Consider the following 9,077-nt stretch of genomic DNA (forward strand, 5'->3'; position numbering starts at 1 on the left):
ACAGAATATAGAGAGCACAACATATAAACAGCAGATTTATCGAATACAATAGAAGATTAGTCTCCGAATACAATTCAACATATTAGTCTCCGAATTTAAAATACTGAACAAAGTTAGAACATTACAAGTCTCGAGACCACGAGTAGCGAGTTTGTCTTCACATTACAAGTCGATATCGATCATCTAAACTACCATCACATAGAAGAGAGTTGCGGTCATCACGATGAGCATAATCACGATGAAACTGGTCTTCATCCGGTTCCTCCAACGCTCCCTCCTCTCTCCCGCTAGATAGCACGCGTATCTAACTTCCGCCTCCGCCCTTGTGGAGTACCCTTTGTAACTGTTACCGCTGAATCAGTGAACCTGTCTCTGACACTCCTCCCAGTCGTCGTAGACTCCGGGAACCTTATGCTTGTACACGACATACGACGGCATCTCTATGCACTAGCCAAACAAAACGTTAGTAGAAATTCACAGAGACATACAAGTTCATTAAAGTTTAATATTACAACTATAACAGCACGATTCATGGTCCTACTAATAAATAGCATCGATTACATATAAGTTGAACGACTGTCCAAACCAAAGAGACATACAAGTTCATTAAAGTTTAATATTACAACATGAATTAGTAGCAATTCACGGAACGTGGATGAAGCTGCCGTCTTTCGTGATGGTCATGAAATCGCGGTCGTTGTCAGCCTGGATTTGTAGCGTTGTATCTATCTCACTATTGGACAGTTGAAATGTGAGGTAGAACTGCCCCGAGCTATGAAGGACATCTTGATGGATGATTTCCGCAAACTCCGACTGGATGCGAAAGAATTCTTGTCTGATGTCCGCATCCTGGATTGCCGACAAGCGTGCGGCCCAATATTTGAGATTATTTGGTAGCCGAAGGTGATTATTGTCCCGTATGATCGCCCGCATGTGATGAAGGGCGTAGTAGGCATCCTTCTGACTGCCAGGCGGCTGCTTGACGCAAGGGAACGTCGTATTGTGGGTGAACACGTGCTTGCCGTACCTACGACTTGTCCTGCTAAAGGTGCCTCCAGATCTGGCGTAGCCGGGAAGAGCTTCATCAAGAACTTTCTGGATATTTGTGTAGTCCTTTTTCGACTGACGGTTCGAGTCGAAATACGTGGCCGTGGAATATTTCGGGCTTAAGAGGATGAGTGTGCAACGTGTGTCACTGCACAAAACACGGAATGTTAGAAAAAAAAAGAACGATCAAAATCTAAGAAATCATATGTTACGGGGCGATGAGGGGATAACTTACCCGAGAAAGTAAGGCACGAGGAAGTTATCCTTATCTGGGTTTGCCAGAATGACGCCTTCGAGGTATGAACTCGCGACTTGCCGGTCCCCAGCGCTGCCCAAGATCTTGGCACGCATATAGGAGGGGTCGACTATCACTAGGTCCGAGGTCTTGTCTCTAATGATCCGCATCTCCATACTCAGCGAAAATAGCCGAACGAAGGTGTAGTGCAGCGGATGAAGGTTAACCATAGCGAAGATGTCAGCAAACCGCGGGACGATCATACCCCCGATGACGCTATCGACAAAGCCCTTGCCCTCTGGCACCTTGGCCACGAAAACCGGGTATGCCACATTATTCTCGGAGAGACGCCGCTTCTCCAAACAAAGAACACTGTCATGCAAACTCCGCATAGCACCGGTTGCAGCATTGAGCAGATTAGTCGGTACCATCGGCCTACCTGCCACATGCACCCTCCTCGAGATATCCTTAGGTGAAGGTGGCCCGTCCAGAGCACGGATCGTACTCGGTGCCGGCTGGCTCGCACCCTTGTTAGTCATTCTTTTCCGTCCCTTCTTCTGCTGCTGTAATGGGATCGAGTTCTGCTCAGAGACCACCTTCTTGAGTGTGTTGGGGCTGATAATATTTCGCACGTCGGCTATCTGAGGCTCGGTGAAGGCGGCAGCTGGAGGCGTCTCCTGAAAACTGCACGCTAGACAACGCCTATTGCAACTGGGTTTCTCCGCAGTACCAGCTAGATCGCGGTCGTCTTTTGCAGGGTTGGGTTCTTGAGAAGGAGGCCCCAAGAATTCCTCACTGTACCCATGTTCGGCAAAGTACTTATCGACCTTGGTAAATGTACCGTCGTCGTCGTCGTCATCGTACGGATGTTGTGCCATATGCATGTCCGGATCCTGTGCCATATGCATGTCCAGTAGCGTTGCGGCGGTCTTGCCATGGCTTGGCGCCGTCACGACTGGCGGTGTTGTCTGTGGGGTGGTGTCCCCCGCCCCCAAACGAATCTGGCTCTTCGGCCAAAGCAAGGGCTAGCTTAAGCAGGCGCTGAGGGTCATCACATCATCTTCGTCGGCCCCAGCAGGGTGGAAGGGAGGTAACAAGTCGTCGCAACCTGGCAGCACCCGAACCAGTTGAACCCTATACATGGGGGGTGCCATCGGTTTACCGTGGAACATGGCGTTGCCTGGTTGAACGATTCTGCCCTTGGCGACATCGATCAACTCGCCGCCCACGAAGTGCAGGAGAGTGCATGGAACGTCGGCGCCGGCGCCCTGCGAAAACATGTAGGGCGTCAGGGGATGCCCAGTCAAAGGCAAGGAGATGAAGTCATCGGCCGAGAGAGGATTAGTTACCGTGATGGCATCGATCTCGGCTAATGTCGAGGCACCGCCAACGGTGGGCGTGCAAGTGACGGAGGGGCCGCTTGCTGCCGAGGTGCCGGCCGGCGTATTCTTCGCACACCCGGGTGCATTAATAATCTCCAATGCCCGTGCCGGCGCCGGAGACACCAATGGCACCGCCTGCGCGTTGTGCGAGTTGCTGGCCGTGAAGCTGGGAATCGGGGGCGGCCCCTGTTGGCCGCCCGCAATCCACGCCTGCAGCCCCTCAATCAAGGTAGGCACAATGGCGGTGATCACCCCTCCCACTTGGTGTTGCACTAGCTCTTGGACCATCTTCAGAATCCGCGCCACTTGTGCCTTGAGTTCTTGAACCTCGCGTGACTGGCTTTCCAAGTTGGTATTTCTCTCCTTTCGCCCACCAGCATTATAATATGACGACCATTTCGTGGACAAGCCTTTGTCGGCCACACGACCAGCTGACGACGGCTTACTGGACTTATCCTTGTTTTTCATTACGTTAAACGCCCTATTTAAATTGGTGTCCCAATGGGAGCTCTGAGACGACCCCGCGCTACTGCTTTCAGTGTCCTGCGGAAGGAATGTGAACCATTTAGAAATTTTGCTTCATTAATTAGAATGCAACCATATGGAGCTAATTACGCAGGGGTGTATTCCTTACCAGAACAAGCTCAAGCGCCCTGGTCTTTGCATCCGTGGTAAGCTCCTTTGTTACCGGGTCCACCTTGTACCAGGCCCTGACATAGTTCCTGGTGTGCTTGTCACCGTATTTCTCGAAGCGGGGTGGTAGGCCTTGCTCGGCAGGCTCCACGTCCTCCTTGTCCCATATAGGTTCCGCCAATCTGTAACCGCCGGGACCGAGTTGGTGGACCCCTAAGTTCAACTCCCGCATTTCTTTCCCCCACTGACTTGATTCCGCGGTTTCCTTGCTCTCGCACTTGATCTTGAACTCCTTGTAGTCATCTTCGCTGATCGAAGGATTTTTCGCCTTGATCTTCTCATAACTATCACCTTTGTCAATCATTCTCTTCACTACGCTTCTCCAAGTAGACAGGGCCTTGCTCATCTTCTTGAGGGCGGCACTGTTTACTTTATTCCTTGAGAGGCGTGTGTTTGCGACGTCACCGGTGAACTTGTATCGTTCGTGCAGCTTCGTGAAGAGGAGGTTGCGCAAATTCCCTCGGACCTTATGCCTTAGGTTCTCGGTGTTGATCGAGACGGTGCTCCGGAGAATGCACCCGAGCTGAACCGCGTACCCCTTGACTATTTCTTTGGGCGCCGTTGGATACCCGTCGGAGTTCAGTTCAGTAAATTACTCCTTTACGGTGCTGAGCACATTCGGGCGCCGACCCTTCCGTTGCCTCTTCGATTGGCTGCCATCTGTGCGTGCGCTGCCATCATCAGTGGTGGCATCCTCGGCGGCACCATCAGTGGTGTCATCCCCGACGCCACTAGGGGTTGTGTACTCGGGATCGGTGTCTTCATCAGTGGTGTACTCGGGTTGTGTCCCCGCGTCATCCTCATAGCGGTGAGGTTCTTCCTCCATCTCCTGGGACAGCTCCCAGAATGCCTTGCCCGAATCGCCGGCCTCATCGTTGTGGGCCATGTTTCGCTCTAAATAGGAAAAAAGTTTGGTCAAAAAGTTGGTTATTGTCAAGGAACAAGATCATGGTCTCATCATTTAGGGTTTGTCGACACCGAGGAATCCTAAAAGCTAAGCTTTTATCATTTAGGGTTTGTCGACGCCGAGGCACCCTAAAAGCGTAAGCTTTCATCATTTAGGCTTTTATCGACACCGAGGCACCCTAAAAGCCAAGGTTTTATAATTTAGGGTTTGTCAACGCTGAGGCACCCTAAATGCCCTATCAAGAAAAGGGAAGGAGAATTTTATGTTGGGCCTAATCACTTGGCTCTATTGCCACCTATGGTTTAATGCAGCAAGAATAAAGGGGCAGTTGATCCTACTTAATTAAGTACTAAGATACCCCGGGCCATGCATTAGTCGCAAGTACCCCATATGTCATATTTTTAGCAAAGTCATGCTAAAATTCACGGAAAATTTCAGCATGACCTTTGCTGACAATAGGATATATGGAGTACCCGAATTTGCCGGAACGGAAGTTAATCGACATTCCGGCAAACTCAAGGGCCTCTCGGGGTACCTGCAAATTCATCAGGAGACGATGGTCGGAAACAAAACCCACAAACTAGCACCACAATGTTCCTCTACTTTCATATGGATGAAAAGGACACAGACCATATGGTTGTAGAATTTTCTTTAGTTACAATATTCACAAACTACTGGCAAAATGTCCATACAGGAGTATATGACACAAGGCACTAATTAAAATTCAGGAATATTATTTGACACAATGTACCATGCATGCAGGAATGGATTTTGTGCTGCCAAGAGTTTTAAAACAAATTCTTGTATTTTCAAACATTACACCTGCATGCAGGGCAGGTCTTGACTTTCTAGAGGCCCGGGGCGAACTTAAAAAGTGGGCCCAGTAGTAAAAAAAATTACATCTATGCAAAGCACAATGTTTCTTTTTCTTTCTTAAAAGCATCTTTTTGTTTCATTATCAAATAAAATATATCAGATCTAAAATATCTACTAGCATTTTCTTTCTTCTTTTCTCAAAACCAGACAAATGTTTTAAGGTGACATTTTAACAAGAAAGGGGTGCAAATACCTGAATTTGTCGAAGGAAAAATAGATTAAATCCAGCTATACAATTCCAAGCATATCGGATCTTGCTAGGCAGATAGGGTCCTTGTATCCTTAAATGAGCAACCTGCACAAAAAATAGGAGATCGGCCGCAGAATCACTAGGAAACAAAAAAAAGTACAAAGATCAAGTGGAGAAAGACTCCGAAATTACAAGAACTTTTTAAGCCTTTGAACTGAGAAACTATCATGTTGCAACTTGCAAAGCGGCTGAGCTGGTGAAGCGTTGCCTCTGACTACTATCATCCGCTAGATTGGAATACTTATATGCATATACATAGGGGAGTAAGATGGAGAAACTGAAAGTTGATGAAAGAAATCAGCTACAACAGCAATATCCATTAATTTGCTAGACATGCTTCTTGCTTTAAGAGTAGGAGCGAAACGGGGAACGAGAAGACAAAGGAAGAAGAAACGACGGTGGCTGGTGTTTTATGAGATGGGTCGGTTAAGTCAAAACTGGATTAGTGCCTTTCGCAATTCACATAACCTACTAGTACTACTAGACAAAGCAGTAGCTTTTTTTTCATGAAAACACGTACTATAATGTACTAATAAGCAAGTAGTTAATTGCCCTTTTGGTTCAGCTGTGTAATAGACATGCACAGGTTCAGGGCCCCCCAGCAGGCTAACAACAACCGGGGAGCCTTGTGCAAATACAGAGTACTAAAATCAGCAGCACCTAACATTCCTCCCCAACTGCCTTTGCACGAAAACAATGATGAGCGGGACAAGAACATCCGGCTCAACCATGTGCGCTCCTAGGATTCCTCCAAGTTAACAAGCATAAACATCAATATGCATGTGCAGAAGCTAATTACAGCATGCTACAATAATGCGGGTGCCCAGAAAATTCGTCGCCTTGCCTTAAGATGGCAGCTGGGAGGACCGCGGTTGCAATAACTTGTCCTCTTCTTCATGCAGTTATAACTTATCCTATCTATGAATCTATCCCTGCAGGGCAGCTGGGCTTTGTAGTCATCGGGGCCTCACTTCTCTCTCGGGCAAGAACAAATCACTTGTGGAGTAGTCCTCTTTTCTTTTCGAATTTGAACAATAATAATAATAAAAACTTGTGATTTACAGTGTCAACCATCCCACAGGCAGATCTGCATCCCCACTCGTTCCCACGAGAAATATCTCCAGGGAAGAAAAATCCTGTCGGGGGCGAGGGATGGTTGGTTAATTAATTCAAGGTGGTAACCTCTATTCTATCTTGTTCAAAATATTTCTAGGTAGGACCGTAGGAAGCTTATAGCTCTGTAAACTTCTAGTAAGAAATTAGAAGTACTTGTGTCATGCAAATTTTTAGACATTTGTGGCAGTGACAGTGGAATGACCATTTGACACTTGTATTTCCTTACTGGGACACGGGGGTAGTGAAATCAGCATCACTTTAGCAGGTAGTACTAAAACAGTGCTGACGCCAAATTCTTCAGAAGAATGGGCGTTCTTTCTAGATTTCCACTGCCTATGCAGGAGGTACGACAGTTTCTCTGCATATTTAGCAGTACGCTTTACTCGAACTAGTTAGCTTCACTTTGACTGACAAAACAGATTTGCCCAACAAGTGATAACTGAACAGAGCTACAGTTTATAAACAAACCGCTAACCAACTCTAGATTCTTAAAAAGAAAAGGCTCCCAAATTGCTCAGCTCTGACGTCTGACAGCGAGACTAACTTTATAACCTTCTCATTGCAAAATAGGGAGACTGCTTTTGATCTGCCTATAGGAGAATGGAAGCTGCTATAGAAAGGCAACAAAACATGGTAGACTCGGAAATGAGGAGCAGAGAAAGCACATCTATATCCAGAGAACGAAATATCTTCGGAAAAAAAGGAAGCAAAAAATGTACTGGCAAAATGAAGCATCAGTAACGGCAACAATGGGTATGAACAGAGCATGCCCTAATTCGGTGGGTGGGATCAAGCGAGCCACTGTGCTGGCCTCAGGAGATGGAGACCGTACCAGCAACGCTCCCGCTCACATCAAATCGCCTACAAACTGCCACCAAGCAAAGTCTCGTGTGCGTCTAAGCCCAATATGTACTTTTAGTAAAATAACCAATCCACGTGTGAACGCCACGAACAACACTCACTAACCTCAAGAACGACGGTGGCAGCGGAGTCACGGTCCGGCCACCGTTGTAGAAATACTAGAGATGGTTGGCACTCCATGTGTCATTGTGTGCAAAATGTTTTCAAGATATCTGCCAGCTCGATTTGTTTTTGACTTTTTCAGTTAGTGGACATATTTCGTAGCGTTAGAACCCGACCATGGTACTGAGCTTCATTTGTATGTTGAAAAATAACTTTGATTTGATTGAACGGAACCGGAACCGGACCCTCCCCTGACATAAATTGCACTAAAAAGCATCAGGCAAGTAGAGGCATGGGTATTGTTTGTTTGTCAGTATAGCCTTATCAGCAGCTGAATTGTAAAAGGGCATAACTGTGGAGAAAAGATAAGGAAGGCTCCCAACCAAAGTACCTCTGTGTGTGCTCTCTTCATTACATTACTCGGTTTCTTTTTAATTCTACCTTGCCCTCATCAGACAAGAGATTCACAGAGCTGTGAGGAGTCCACCGACCGACGTGCGTTGGGAGACAGATGAAGGATTCACTACCAGATACAACAACAACAATTGCTGGCAGATTTCGGATGCAGGTACAAGCACAAGCGCGCTAAAAATCAAACAGCAACAAGGGGAAAGAGGTTCAGAGACGAGATGTGAGCGGGAGCGTTGCTGGTGCCGGTTCCTGATCATTCCTCGATGCCAAATCGCCTACAAATCACCGATACCAGATCTAGAGAGAGGCCAGGAGAGGGGAGGGGCGAACGGCATACGTACGTGGGCTTGGGCCTCGACGGAGGGGACGTGGAAGGCGTCGAGCGCGGAGGCAGCGGCGCAGGCGGCGACGAGGAGGAGCGGCGTCTCCGTGGACGAGGGCGAGGGCAGAGGAGAGGCATCTCCGTGGACGAGGGTGGGGGGGCGTGAGGGTGGGGGAGGGGGTGCGCGGCCTCTCCGTGGACGAGGGCGAGGGCAGAGGAGCGCGAGGGTGGGGGAGGGGCTGCGCGGCGTCTCTGTGGACGAGGGTGGGGGAGGGGGAGGGCGGCGGCGGCGGCGTCTCCGTGGGCGGCGTCTCCGTGGACGAGGGTGGAGGAGGGGGTGGGCGGGGTCTCCGTGGACGAGGACGAGGACAGAGGAGTAGAGGCGAGGGCAGAGGGGTTAGGAATGGCGCACGCCATTACAATGTTTTTTTTATAGTAATGACGCATGTCCATGGATTGCGCCATTAGTAAAGTGACAAATTCTGTTAGCAAAGTGGCAAAGTATTTTCTGAAAAAACAAGAGGTGGCATTGTTGGTATCTCCTCAATCTGGCTGGTTTTATTGTACTGGTTTGCCTTTGCTTACAAATGGACATTTTTGTAGGCATTTGAATGGATGTAATTAGTTGAGAGGTTGTTGTGCTTTTGGTCATATTCTCTACTAAGTCATGAAGTTAATCCTTACTTGTACGTAGTATCATACCATAATTGTTTGACATGTTCATAAATCATAACAGAAAAGATGATACTTTTCACCAAAGCACACGAGATGCCCCAAATATACGCCATCAATTTTTGGTGAAGTGGAAGGCATTTTCTTCATTTCGTACATAAACAATGACACTAGCTAGCTAGTATATATTGTAGATCATAACA

The 9,077-nt window shown here is 47.8% G+C and overlaps 1 long non-coding RNA gene across 1 annotated transcript; it reads right to left on the bottom strand.

Moving 5' to 3' along the window:
• Window positions 1–408: 408 nt before the first annotated feature.
• Window positions 409–8,354, bottom strand: LOC123405069. Its single transcript, XR_006611944.1, has 3 exons — window positions 8,222–8,354; window positions 5,334–5,435; window positions 409–447 (listed from the first exon to the last, which is right to left on the bottom strand). It is a non-coding gene; the product is annotated as an uncharacterized LOC123405069 (long non-coding RNA).
• Window positions 8,355–9,077: the final 723 nt, after the last annotated feature.

This window comes from Hordeum vulgare, chromosome 6H (assembly GCF_904849725.1).
Source record: "Hordeum vulgare subsp. vulgare chromosome 6H, MorexV3_pseudomolecules_assembly, whole genome shotgun sequence".
Taxonomy (NCBI): Eukaryota; Viridiplantae; Streptophyta; class Magnoliopsida; order Poales; family Poaceae; genus Hordeum; species Hordeum vulgare.